The sequence below is a fragment of the Hydra viridissima genome, unplaced genomic scaffold (genome assembly GCF_058129835.1).
Source record: "Hydra viridissima isolate aposymbiotic clone 2 unplaced genomic scaffold, HvirCarnegie_v1 scaffold_19, whole genome shotgun sequence".
NCBI lineage: Eukaryota > Metazoa > Cnidaria > Hydrozoa > Anthoathecata > Hydridae > Hydra > Hydra viridissima.
This window is the reverse complement of record NW_028324318.1, coordinates 1,015,152-1,030,260: the sequence shown is the minus strand read 5'-3', so window position 1 is coordinate 1,030,260 and position 15,109 is coordinate 1,015,152. Positions and strand designations below refer to the sequence as shown.

Sequence of the window (15,109 nt, the reverse complement as noted above, 5' to 3'; positions counted from 1 at the left end):
AAATTTTTCTTGTAAACTCTTAATCATATTTAGGTAAAATTACCTATTTATATATATAAAATTATATATATATATATACATTACTAAATGTACATTAGGTGGCTTTTTCATGCGTAAAATATATACATTAGGGAGACACTTTCGTTAAGGCGACAATTTCGTGTCGCCTTAACGTTTGCACTATCAGTTTGAGCATAAAGAAGCGTGTAACAAGAGTGATTTGTTTAACATGAGTTCTTTTATGTTTCAGCAGCCTAAATATGCATTTGGAACCATTATCAGTGTATTCTAAGTCATTATTTAATCATTATTTGTTTTAGCCTGTATATCTCGATATGTTGATTATGGTACATTAGGGCGACGCGTGCTTAATTGGTTTAAACTGGCATGAATCATTTGTATATCTGCATTATATTTCTTAATACCAACACATGAGGTACTTACTTAATTTTAGCCCACTAATAACATCAAAATAACGTGTTGTTGTCTCAAAATTGAATTTTAGTTGAATTTAGGATCAATCCGTCGCCGTAATGTATGCATTTTTCACTAACAGTATTTCTTAAAGCACGAGACAAAAAAAACATTTTTTTTAAAGAGTTTTGATGGAATTTGTTTTTATATATCTAATCAATGCGTTTTATGAATAAAAAAGTTATGTTTAATGAGTTTTTTCCACCATTTGGCTTTTTGTTCTCATTTCCATATATAATTGTTAGATTTTTCATAATGACACGGTGTCGCCTTAATGTAATAGGATAAAGTCGCCTTAATGTATTGCGCTGTAGCTTCTACTCTAAATTTCTATTGGCTGCATACTTTTTAATGTGAAAATATCAAAAAAGATGGTGTCGAATTAGCATTTGGTGTGCCAATGGTTTTTGTGTTTATATTGATACATAATGCAATAAATGGGTTTTAAAGTATTATTTTTTCTTTTCTGATACATAAATTTTAGTATATAATATATGTACACAAAAATGTAGACTAATGCAACAAAATATATCACATTTTCTGCTATCTGAAAATATGTTTTCACGGTGTGTCAGAATATAGCTGCTTACTACATAACATATATTTTTATTGAACTTATACTAAAGTTGCTTTAATTATGCTTTATAATATATCTAAGTTATAAACATTTTGAAATGCTTACAAGTTGAAAAGTATACTTTTTTTATTTGTTTTATGCTCCATTCACCTATACATTAAAGGTAGCTATATCCATAATAAGCAATCGTTAAGTTTTGTGATATAGTTTTTGCTATATAGCTTTATACTTACTTATACACGTAAATAAAGTCAAAACTATTGCTTATAAATAATTTATAAAGTAGCAAAAAATTTAATTTACTTTAGGGAGCTTAATTTAGTAAATCAAGCTATGATTAGATAAACATTAAATAGAGCTTACTGTAAACAAAAACATTAACTATTTCTTTTATAAGGGTAAAAGCATACTCACATTTGTCTTTAAGTAAGTACTATAGGAGCCTAAGATTTTGTGTGTGTGTGTGTGTGTGTGTGTGTGTGTGTGTGTGTGTGTGTGTGTGTGTGTGTGTGTGTGTGTGTGTGTGATTGTTTCCGCTTATTAAATAAACAGTAATATAATATATAAAAGCCCTTATCACTTAATCTTACAATAATTTCATATAAGAATTTCAAAGAAATAGAATGTGTTTTTTGATTTACAAGATTTTTATGTAAATACTGAGAAGACCTGAATTTCTAAAGACACCCATTATCCAATAACACAATGAAATAGTCACTTATAAAATGCTTTATAAATACTCAATATTAGTATGTTACGGAACATTGCCAGCCTTAAGGAAAAAAAGGCAGTTTGCTTTTGTATAATTACACTAATTTGAAACACCCTAATGAAAAAGTAACAAAAAGTTTGTTAATTAATGTGTGCATCTAGTTTCATATATGAATATATTATCAGCAATAATGTAATACAATTTCTTCTTAAGTAAAATGATTTTTTTTTGTTATTAAGTTTCCCTTTTTTATTGTAAAGTTTCGATTTTTTTTCAACTAATTCTATGAAATAGAGGTAATATAGAAAGTATAATGTAATAGAAACAGGAATTTTTTGTATCATCAACAAAACTATGTTTCTTACATTCATACATTCATAAAGTGAATTTAGGAAATTTATTCTTCTAATACATTTTTAGTCAATAATATATGGTTCTGTTGTGACAAATAATATATTTGAAATGTTTTTCTTGTTTAGGTTAAACCTACTTCTTCTGTATCTAACTGTTTATAAGGCTGCAGTATCACTTGTAAAAGTTGAAAAGAGAATTTTAAAAGAATTAATGTTTACATCTTAATAATCCTTTTAGTTTGGAAATTAGTATTTTGAATCTGGTTTCTTGATTTAGAACTTTTTCTTGCAAAGGTTTATGATAAAGTATTGACAGTATGACATTTAGAATTACAATGAGTAACAAATAGATTCTTAGCTTCACTTTTTGAATTTGAAGTTTTGTATTCAAGCTTATTTACCTAGATTTCTGATAAAATACTGATTTTTCTATTTTACTTAATAAGAAATGAAGATTGTTGCTAATTTCCATTATTTCCCATAGATTAGATTGTGGTTTTTTTGAGTTATTTTTTCATTTTGGAAATCTTTTTTGACTGATGGATTTTGTAACCCATTTTGATGCATATTCTTTTAAACTGATCTATATTTGCTGGAGAGCTGAAATATTATGTTCAACATGGAGATTTATACATCATTATGTAAAATAAAATGAAGTTTCATTTATTTTCTTAGCTTTCATATTGATTAGCAGACAGTTCAGTAGTTTTTTATAAGAATGATGAAATTTAAAAATTATATTGGTAGATGGCTACCTAATTTTGCTAGATTGCTCGCATTTAGTTTGGTAATAAAAGTAAAAACCACTAAAGTAAATTATTTATTACTTGAAGAAATGTAAATAAAAATGGAGAAATTGTCACATTAATCATTTTGTGACAAACTTAAACTTTAAAACGCTTGTGTCTTAAATGAAAAAAGAGGCCGCAAAAACCATTTAGAAAGATTAATTTTTTAAATAAGTTTTAGTGAAAGAGAACTGTTTTAAAATTACTTATATTAAAAGAATATCTTTTATTCCTTTTTTCTTATTTTAATTGGACTTTAAGCATTATATCATTAGTTATAAAATAAATTTCATTAGTTATAAAAGGCACGCTATTTTTAAAAAACCAGAAACAAAAGTTTTGCTTTTTTTTTACAAAAGTCATTTTTTAAATAAATCGAATTCTCTGAAGTTAATTAGAAATGGTGCGTTTTCTTAATTTGTAACACTTAAAAGTTTTTGATGTTACAAATTTCTATTTATCCATATAACGTATTTTTTCTAAATTATTTAAACGGATCAAAGGAAAAATAAGTTTAATGAAATGGCAGTTCTGCGCAACCTCTTGGTTTGAAAGACAAAGTTAGAGTAATTTCAGGGTCTTAGGAAGTCCGTAGATAGGTGAAAAATTGGGTACTTAAGTGAATTTTAATTATTAAACGAACAAAACTCGACTTTTTTTTTTTTTGTTAAGTACGGTCGATTTTCTAATCAGAGCCATACGTAGATATGACACTTTACATACTCTAACTATCATTACTTTTTTAACTAACAACTGAGATGAATAAATGATTTCAAAGTATTAATGAACTACTAATTTGACAAAATAACAAATTATCAATTTTAAGGAAAAAATTTAAAAATGGTTCATTGGCAGACAGGTATCTGTCAAAGGAAATAATATTTTTTTATCATCTAAGATCTCATTTCAAGACTACAGTATAATTAAAAAGATTGAAAAAAAATAACTTTTAAAACGGAAAAAAGTATTTCCTTCGCTTTTTGATTTGATTTTTTTCAGAGTTAGTAGAACTTCCAGTAGGTTATTTCATGTGGAAGATTTATTTAATCAAATTTATGAAAAATTAATTATCAAAAAGTCACTTAAAACAGAGCTGCCAAGTTTCAATCTGGAAAAAAGTAATAATATAACATTTCTTTAACAGTTAAAGTTTCCTTTTAAAGGATTTTTTTTATTTTTTTATATTCATTTATCTTTTTATTAATAATTAATTTTTAGGAAGAAATCCTTCCACTAGAATTTTAAGATTCACTTTTAGCGAAAAAAGAAAACATGAATTTTTTAATCACTGAGCTTTGACAGTGCTAATATTCTAAAGATGACAAAGATGTGACAGTTGCTGGCTAAATATCCAAATAGCTACTAAAAGTTCTACATGTCAAGTTCACACCCTCAATATATGATATCAAAGATAACACCAAAAGTTAATTAAACACTTTGTAAAAATAAAATTTGACAACATTTTAGTGACATATAAAAAAAAAAAAGCACCATAACTTATCTAAAATATTTTGAAATCAAAGTGTCGTTGGTGTAAACAAGAAACTCTTATTAAACTATCAATGATTAAAAAGAAATTAATAAAAGAATTTTTCATACCTATAAACTTATTTGTAAGCAGTTCATTTGTTTTTTCAAATATGAATATAGGTTAAACAAAAAACTGCAGACGAAACTAGAGTAAACTGAACTACTTTTAAAGTTTTAAAATAATGTTTTAAAAAAAGTGCTCTAAGTAAAAACTCAATAACTAGAAGTTTTAACATTACATGTGACCATGAAATAAAACATTATAGTTGATATATAAGATAACAATACTAGAGCTATATTCAAAATGCCTTTCTCATGAGTTCACCTTTAGTAAACTTGTGTTTATGGTTTCTGGTAAAATATGTTTGTTTTTTTTATTTCATCATTGATCAACCTGTTACTTCTTTGGTTTCAGCTTCTTTCTTCTCAATTATTAAATTTTTAATTTTTCAATTGCTTCTTCTGATGTTTGGCATTCATATCTGTAGCATCTTTTTGTTGTTGTTGCTTGTCTTACTTTCACATGCATGAATATTTTGTCAATATTAGCTGTTATTTGACTTTTTTTCATACAAGATCATTTCTAGTGAAACTTCCTGTTCAAATAGTTTTTTATAATTTTTAAAATCATCATCTGTAGATGCTATAAATCATCTTTAAATCATTACCTTGTGTCAGTACTATTAGGTAGTCCTTTAGCAAACAAAAATTTTGAATTGCTATCAGCATCAATACAACCACTAATGTCTTTAAGTCTCGATTAATATTGTTAATGTCTTCAGCCATCACATTCACCATCTGTTTCCAAAAGAATTCTTTCTTAGATTTTGACAGGGATCAATTTGTAAGATTCTATTGCAGATGAATTAACTAATCCTGCTTTGGCAAAACCCTGCTCTAAATGAGCTTGCCTAAAGAAAACTTTGTAAAGTTTGTTTATTAAATAAGGAAAACTGGACTTCCCACTACCTTCTTCTTTGAATATTTGTAAAAATCAGCAAGAATTTCATGCCACACAGATTTGACTTATCGAAAGACATAAATATCAAGGGACTGCAGCATATACGAATAATGGGTCAATAACCATAAATTAGTAATGCATTAACTAAGTCAACATCTTATTCATAAGTGCTTTCCAGCATATAAAGTAAAAGGATTGAATTTCATTCCTGCAGCTGAAGTTGTTGATAACAGATTATTGTAAACTGTTCTTATTGGATCCAGGAGTAATTATTACGGGAATTTTAATTCCTCTTTGCAAGTTATTTTTTTCTTTTTAAGATGAGTGCTAAGACCGCTTTCATCAGTCGACAATTTCGTTCGGTGCACTATGGGATAAAATAATAAAAATTGATCACAAAAATCAAAAATTACAATTTTTTAATTTTCAATTTAGATATGATTTTTTATTAACTAGTGATTATAGAAATTTGTAGCTAAACGAACTTTGAAAATATCTTTCACGGTATTGATATTGTAGGTTATCGAAATTTATATTTATCAATTAAAAAAAAAAAGAAAATTTCTGATATTTCTTGCAAAAAATTTGCGCAAATAAATAGAAGCTTTTCCCACTGCACATATTTAATTGTTACAAATGTGATTCTTAGCAATTGGTTGCAACTGATCAGATCTATATTTCTCCACGTATAAAACATTTTAAGAAATATTTAGAGATACAGAATTTGGGGTTATAACCATATTTTTGGCTTTACAAGACCCGCATTCTTTATAAGTATCAAAAAGTATCAATTATTTTGGTACCAAATGAAAGGTGAATACTCCGGGTTTCAAAAAGGTTAAGGTTATATACCCCTCAAAATTTCCCTTTGAGAGTTATAGAATTTCAAACAGAATGATGGAACTTCACAAAAACCTCAATTTGAGGGGGGTAGAAACTTTATAAAGTCATTAAAGCCGATCAAAAAGAGATTATTGAATCAAATTTGAAATTTGTCGATAAATACAAATAAAGTTTAAAATTAAAAAAAATAATAACAAATTTGACTCATTGCCCTCATATTTGGGGCTGGGGGGCTAACGTTTTGGGGTTTTTGTTGTTCCCAGTCTCCAATCACTGCAATTTTTTGCGTAGCACCCTCATTCCTTATATATATGAACATACTTAAATCTGGAGTTTTCTTCATGTTTCAAAGTTGCTTAGCTCAAACATCAAAAAAAGTTGTCTTCGGCCTTGCTAATACATACATGTGATCATCTTTATAATTTGCATTAAATATTATTTCTGAAAGCTTACATGCACAAAATATTTATTTAAGTATAATTCGTTTTTAAGTAAAAACTCTTGCTGCCCTTAATTTTCACGAACATTTGGACTTTGAAAAATTTGGGTCCTTCTGCCATGTTACATATTCCTTATTTATTAGTAAGTATAAATGGTTCAACATGCACGTCTCTCTTTATAAAATTCTTTGTCATTCAAAAAACATTATTATGACACTACCATTATCACCTGGATTTTTTGGTGAAGAGGGAGCTGAATCTTGTAATAAGTACTATAGGCAGAATTGAAGAAATCATTCTCGAAATTGTTCTCGTAAAAGTAATTTGCTCGATGTATTTAATCGAGCATTAGGTTCATCGGACCCTATAGTGTCTTCTACAAAATCGGATGTGAGAATGAAAAGGATTAGACAGGTATCAGAAGCTGTCAAAAGTTTCCTATTATTTAAAAATTATGAACAAGAAGCTGATTGGGACGCTACAACTGAGGAATCAAATTTCATGGATTTAAATGAAGGTTCTCTTATTGACTATTTTGAAGACATGGACTTAGATATTTAGCAGTAAATTTTGATATTTATTAACTATTAAATAACTGCAATATCTACCTACTTATAATATCTTATAATATAATTCTTAATGCTATAATAAAAAACCGAAACTATTTTTCTATTTTTCTATATGACTAAGAGTCTCTAGAATAAACAAATTTGCAAAAAAAAGTTCTTTTTCGATATTAACTACTTTTTTTAGAAATAAATGAAATTTGAAAGTAATTTAACTTCGCTCATATTGGATGGCTCGTGCTTTAATAAATCGTTTGCAAACTAACACCTATACAATCATGCGTAGAATTGAATTTTCAAATAAACAAAGTGAAATAATGTGTAAAAAAAATGAATGAAAAAAAAAAGAGAGTGAAATAATGGAATTACTATTAGTATAATTAAGTCACCTGGAGTTTTGAAAACGAAAAAAATAGTAAACACTGAAACTTTAAAGTAACTTTACATCTACTTGGGTGGATGATATGTGCAAGAAATGCAAATAAGCTTAGAAGTAAAAAAATTCCTTTTTGAAATTAAAAAGTTTATTATTTTTTATGGTATTAACTAGTTTTGTATTATGATTCTACTACAAAATAACATGTAAAAACTAGTTTTAACAATAAATTTGTGACTTTTGTAAAGTGACTGAACTTTTGAGATATTATATTTATCCATATAACATAGTATTTTAGATATATATAGTCTTAAAGTTTTGCCAAAATTGATATTTTCATTTGAACTGAACTACTCAACGCCGTTAATGCATGTTCTGGAAAATACACGAATTTTGCGTTTTTACAAAAAAGTCATGTTTCACTGTATTTTTTTAATGAAGATAAAACATTAAATTGAGAAAACATTAAATTGAGAAAACAACTTTTTCAAACAAGTTTTAAGTTATATGTTTAATTTCTAACTAGTCATATGACTACAAACATATAAAGGTCGAAAAAATTTAGTTATTTCAAGTTTAAGATCTGTTTTTTCCATTTTATATGAAAGTTTTTGTTAATATGAGTGTGAAGAACACACAAATTAATATACGACTAGTTAGACTTTTAAAGTTAAACCTCTTTAGATTTATTTAAAAGTCTAAGCTCAAAATTTAAACATTACTGTGATATGAACCACCCCTATTTCACAATGCCATAAAACAATTTAACTAGAATTCCGGTCTTTAAATTACCAAAGATTAAAGTAAACATGTAAAATAGCGGGCAGAATATAAATTTACTTACTATTTTCTTGTAGAAAATATGTATACATATTTTCTTACTCCATCGCAAAAGTTATGTTAAGTTTTAAACAATATCTATAGATATTGTTTAAAACTTAACATATCATATTGTTTATAAACAAATGTTGCAGACCGGAAAAAAAATATGTTTGCAAGCAAGACAAAAAAGTTTGAGAACATACATTAACGACGTTGAGTCAATGATATATTAAAAATAACTAGATGTCTAACTTCCACGTATTTTTTGAAGCAAAAATCGGCCATTATGGGGGGCAAATTAGGCCATTATGGGGGGCAAATAGTGTAAAGATTTTGCCCCCTATAATGACCGATTTTTGGTTCACTTTTTCTTATGCCGATTTACGGCAGTTAGACATCTAGTTATTCTTAATATATCATTGCGTTGAGTATTGTATCTATGGCTAACTATATTCACGGCCGTTTATCTCACATTTTTGAGGGGTAAATTAAGAGGCCGATTTCTGTTAGAAAAAAATGGCTGCACAAAATATCTAATTATTAAAAAGCAGTTCAAACCTGAACTATTTACTTATATTTCTTCAATATAAAAGTGGAAATCGCTGTTTATCATTATGTATTTATTCAAGATATATTAGTTATCAAAGATTTGAAGACATTTGTGTAATATTTGTTGGAGATTTGTAGTCATCGCTAAAATACCAAAGTTAACTGATTCTCACAAAAATTATTCAAATCAAAGTACATTTATATTTATGTATATTATATTTATCTATAATATATATCTATATTCATGTATATTCTTAAACTATAAGAAAAATTTCAAGAAATAATTCAAAGAACTCAAATAGAAGGTAAATTTTAATAAAGTATATAAACAAATGCTATGCAACTTGCATAACATATAGTTTATATTTCCAATTTTAACTTTATTTTTTTCTTTGTCTCTTTTTAAATGTTTTTAAGGTATCATTGGAAAGGAAATCCTTTGATATTTTATGTTTGTTTTTAAAAAAAACATTAACAAGAATTTTTGTTGAATACATAATTCCCCAACTTCCATGATTCTCACAAACAAATTTACTTTTTGGTGCATGTTTATGTACCATGTATGTTGATGACTTAATGACAGGAATTGATAAAGATGAGATTTCATTCTCAATTAAATCCAAAATGGCAAACACACTACAAACAAATTCTGCAAGCTGTTTGAATGGAACAAATAGTCCACCACGTGATAACAGAGATAGATAAGAGTTATTTTCAAGACCGCAGTCCCCAGTTTTCAAATATGCTTTGTAGTTTTCACATTTCGACCTTTTTTGATATTTTTTTGCAACATAGCCTGCTATAGCTATTGCAACTTCTTGACTATTACAATCAAGAGAACTTTCTATAATTTCCTCAATTCGATTATTAAACAGTTCATCAAGTATAGTTAATGAAGGATGAGCATCTGGTAGTAGATTTTCTTCCCAAAAGTTTATATACTCTTTAATTAAGGAATGACATGAAAAAATTCTTTCTGAATTTACAACTTTTCTTAAACTTACAAGAAATCTGCCCCCACTCATTTGCCTATATTGTGAGAAACGTCTCTCAATTGGGTCACTTTGTAAATGAGATGTCATTACATAATCATATCCATCATTCAAGAGTTCCTCAACAAGCACTGCTTGAGCATATAGAGTGACTACAGATGCTGATGCAGTTTGATTTGTGAGGGTGAATGCAGGTGAAAGAGACCACTGATATCCAATCAGCCAGAGCTTGGTAAAATGTCATTTTCATGTCTGATACAATAGCATTGCCAATAATATTAGGTGAAAGTCTTTGTTTAGAATTAGTAATTGTCCACATAAAATATTTTAATTCAGAATTGAACATTGTAACTAATGATGAGAATGCATTAACATTAGTGGAACGATTGTCTGGCACTATACCACGCACAGTAAATCCAGCAGCTATTAGGCTTTCAAGGTTTTCAGCTATTTTTTGTGATAGCCATTGTCCAGAAAATGTAACTTCTGGAATTGCTTGAACTATATAAGGAATTGATTCTTTTAGTTCAATTATCATGAATGCAACTATTCCTTTGTACAAGTTGCCTTCTTCATCAGCACCAACATACTCTTCTCCCTGATATTGTGCTTCTTTTTGTAAATACATTTCATCTACCATGATAATACAATCACAAGAAATTTTTCCTTTTCCAAGTAGAAGTTTTAAAGAATCAACACCTCCTTGTTAAAGAATCAACACCTCCTTTAAAGAATCAACACCTCCTTGTTAAACCTTATTTAACAAAGATATTGATGGTAAAGGGAACTTTTTAAGTAACAGTTTGTATGCCTGCAAAGAAGTATATCTTAGAAGTAATGCATACTGAATCATCTCTTCAGAATATGGTGGCCTACCTTTTGGCTTATAAAGTTTCTAATATAAGAAGGAAAATTTTCTAGCATACTAATTTTATCAAGTTTTGCATTATGTCCTTTAACAACCAGCTTGGTAATGGAAGTGATGTGCCCTTGCAGAGCAAATGCACATTCAGGTCTGCATCAACTGTTATTGATTCTAATATAGTTGGAAAATATGTCTGTTCATTAAATGCAATATTATAAAATACAACACCTTTTTCAAATCGTTTAAATTTAAACCCAGGTGGTGCTACTGCTTCATTCAAGCCATGTAAACTTGTAAATGTATCATTTTTCTCGAATGTATCTAACTGATCTTCTTGGAATATTCTCTTTTTAGGAGGATTTTGAGAAGTCTTTGAAACTGGTAAAGATGATTTTTTTTGCAAAAGTTCACATGGATACTTGGAAGGAACAGGTTTCATTAGCCAATTCAGGGTGCATTTATCACCTCTAGTTATATATTTATCTTCAAAATGAAGTTCACATAAAACAGAATGCTTTGTTGAAATCCAATCTGAACGATTAACAAATCGTATCCAAAGTTTATTTAAGTTTTGGTCTGATGGAAAATGAAATAAAGCAATTTGCTTATGTTTGTTGCTTAAATATCCGGAGGAACATTTTGGTGCAGCACATTTGTTGATCATTTTAAATATAATTTCTTTAAACTAGTAAATTCTTCAAGAAGAAAAGATTTTAAAATAAAGCTTAACTTAAACAATATTACTTAAACAATATTACGTTAAACTTAAACAATATTACGTTATACTTAACTTAATTACGTTATACTTAACTTAATAAACTTAAACAATATTACGTTACTCCAGTAGTTCTTGATTTTATATAAAAAATAAAATTTTATTATTTGTTATAGATATAATAAATTATATTATTTTGTATTTAATACCAATACTTTTCTTTTTGCGTAGAACGGAGTTATGAACAATCGAGAGATTTTATGAACATTGAACCAATTGCAATAGTATTATAAAAGTTTTTTTAATTTCAAGAATTGTAAGAAAAAAGAGATCTTTCTATCGAAGAAACGTTTTCAATAAAACTCAAAGAACAAAGTTGCAAGAGTATACGTGATAACATATTTTCATACCCAGCGTATTTAAGGTGCTTTATAAGAAATTGCCGTGACTCTGTTATTAGTTTAACAAACGAGATGTTTCCGGGAAAAATCTTGTCTGTCTGACACACATCAGATAGATAAAGCACGTTTATTTGCGCGAAGCTGTTATTGCGACCGCAAGCTATCTTTTAAAAATTTTTTGATATTAATAAAACATAAAATGCATATTAATTCTTTTATCATTCACTTATATTTTATTCAACCAAATATATATTGTAAAACATTAAACTACTAAATAAATACTACTAAATAAATATTTTCCACTACTAAATAAATCTTTTTTTTTTTTTTTAAGATAAATTAAATTTAATCTTAAAATGTTCATAAATACTGCTACGCACAGAAAAACTTTCAGCACTGTACTTTCAGAGGCATGGGGATGAACTTTGGAAATTTGAGTCAGTTCGCTTTGTAGGCGGTCTATTACCACCATCCACTACCTCACCGTGATTTATTTTTCAATGTTTTGTTTGATATTATTAAGTCATATTAATATATAAATTATACTGAATAAGGATATTGCTTACACACAGCACTCAGCTGAATCTAATCCAAATTGATTTGAAGAATGTTCAGTACATGTGACGTAACCTGATTTACTTCCAACATTCCAGCTTATGAACCAATTGTTGTTTGAAAAATGTTTCAACAAATCTGAAACAGATAGACTTTTGTAAACCAAATTTTGGTTACGGTTTTCTGAATCGAAATTTCAGTACTTTCGGTTTCGGATGTTCCCATCATTTTTCATCTGTAACTAGTGAATGACCAAAACTGAAACCAAAAGTATAACAATTAAAAAAAACGAAAACTATGATTTTAAATTTTTTCTAATTTAACAACTTAATTATAAATCATTTCTTTTCGTAGGCCAACTTTTCTTCGGAGGCCTGGGGCAAAAACTTCATGAAAATATAGAATTTCAAGTATTATATACACACATATATATATATTGTAAAAAACGGAAACAAATGATTTTTTTTATCTTGTTAATTAGAAATTCAATGAGAACAAATAAAAAAGTTAATGGGATTTTTAACAGCTTTACATTATTTTTTAACTAAAATTCAGATTATTAAGTTTTCAAATTTATTAATCACTTCCATTAAACGTCTGTTAATAAAGTATGCAGAGTTTCTTTATTTGCGGAAATAGCATCAGATGTCCGTTACATCTCTGACTCCCTTTTTTTTTTTCTATTAATCAAATAATCAAATACAAAAAAAAACAACTTGACTTTGCATTTTCTTTGCTACTGCTATTATTTTGAATATAAGCATCTACATGTGTTTAGAATAGTGTTCCAAAAAAGAGTGCACTGGTTTGTAGTGGAATTAATTCCATATGTTGTTGTCATTTATGTAGAATAATTAAGTAGTGAGAAGTGACTAATCTTAGACTATGCCAGCACATCATCCGACTTTTTAAAGCCATTCAAATATGTTAGGAAGGAGGCTGTTGCTGTTGATCTCAAACAAATGAAAAATCTATGCATTAAATTAAGTCACAGATCCAAAGAACTTTTGATGTAAGATATAAAATATATCTAGGAAAATGTTTGGGGCAGAAATAAAATATTCGTATTGCTTTATTTTGAAGTTAAATAAAAATTTTTTTAACTTTGATGCTGTATCAAATAAAAGATCATGGTATATGGGTATCAAAAAACTATTGAACATTTATTTAAATAGAAAATATAAATTGTGTTATAAGTAAAAGTATGATATGCATCATGGGAAATGTGTTTGACTTTTCAAATGACAACGTGAGCATAAGGATGAAATTTTAAAAAATCTAACATTTGCGTTTTTAAAGAAACCTATGCAGCGCAAAATACAAATTTAAAAGAAAGTATGGATTTCATACACTTTTAACGATTGATAAGAATAAATGGCTTTGTTGCATGTCAAATTATTTAAAAAATGCTTTTTCTTTTAAAAAAACTTTCTCTTTTAAAAACAATTTCAATGACTTAATTGTAAAATGTGTTACGCACAAAATCTTGATTTCACAGTAGTGCTGTTCACAGCTTTTCAGTTTTGTATGTAAGACTAGAGAGACACGATAATCAACGCCATTTAGTGGTTTTAAAATGCTGTTTATCACGGTTTTGCAACACAATTGAACTTTTCTTTCTTTATAGAAACATGCATCTAAAGTGAGTTCACTTTCATCAAAAATGTACTTACCGCATTTTTGAATTGTTTTTTTAAAAAAATGTACTTACCGCATTTTTGAATTGTAAATTTTATTTAAAAGAAAAACAATTCTGAGTACACCTATTACGTTTTTAAAAATTATTTACTCTTTTTTTAAAAAGTAGCCGAAGAATAATTTGTGACTTTACTAATAAATAGTAATTAAATAAGTAATCAACTACTCATAACACTAACCTAGTTGCAAGTGTAATTACTTAAAGTAAATTAGTTAAAATAGAACTACCAAAATTATTTCATTGCGTTTATCATTTTATTCAACTATAAAATAAGCAAGTAGAGTGAAATTTTTGATCTATTATACGACTGTTTTTTGCGAAATGCTGGAATGAGGTGTTAGCTTCATTTTCACTTTGGATTTATTAGCGCATAACTTTTCTGTACTTCTCATTGGTTCATCATAACTTCAGGAAAAAATCTATTGTTACTGCAGAGTTTCTTTTGCAACTGTAGAGTGAAATCAGCGTCAAAAGTGTAAATTTCCAACGAAAGGAGATTTACTCAAAGCTCGAAAACTACGTTATCTAAATTTTTTGTTTAATTAATATCTTTAAGTCTTGAAAAAAAAGTTATTACTAAATAAGGCTACTATCTGAAAAAAAATTGTCTTAAAGGGAAAATAATGAGTGGGTGAGTAATAAGATGTTAATTTATTATTCCTAACACCAGGACGATTACAAACATTTCAATGATGGACTTTCATTCTAGTTTTAATTCTATGGTATCAGAATAAAAGTAAATTGAGTTGAACGAAAAACTATACTTTCATGGTATTAGAATACAGGAATATTAAGTTGAACGAAAAATTGTAAAATAATTGTAATTTTCCGTTAACAAGAATGTAAAACAGATTTTTAAAATAACCAAAACTCTAATGAAAAACAGTGTAC

The 15,109-nt window shown here is 27.5% G+C and overlaps 2 protein-coding genes and 1 long non-coding RNA gene across 3 annotated transcripts in view; 2 read left to right on the top strand and 1 right to left on the bottom strand.

Moving 5' to 3' along the window:
* The window catches only part of LOC149876555 (uncharacterized), a 345,360-nt gene that overhangs the window by 108,899 nt on the left and 221,352 nt on the right, over nucleotides 1-15,109 (top strand). The gene's annotated exons all lie outside the window — the stretch shown is intronic.
* Nucleotides 1-15,109, bottom strand: part of LOC149876579 (uncharacterized) — a 295,309-nt gene that overhangs the window by 168,764 nt on the left and 111,436 nt on the right. The gene's annotated exons all lie outside the window — the stretch shown is intronic.
* On the top strand, nucleotides 845-2,782 carry LOC149876590 (uncharacterized). The gene is made up of 2 exons (XR_016448659.1): nucleotides 845-923; nucleotides 2,243-2,782. It is a non-coding gene; the product is annotated as an uncharacterized LOC149876590 (long non-coding RNA).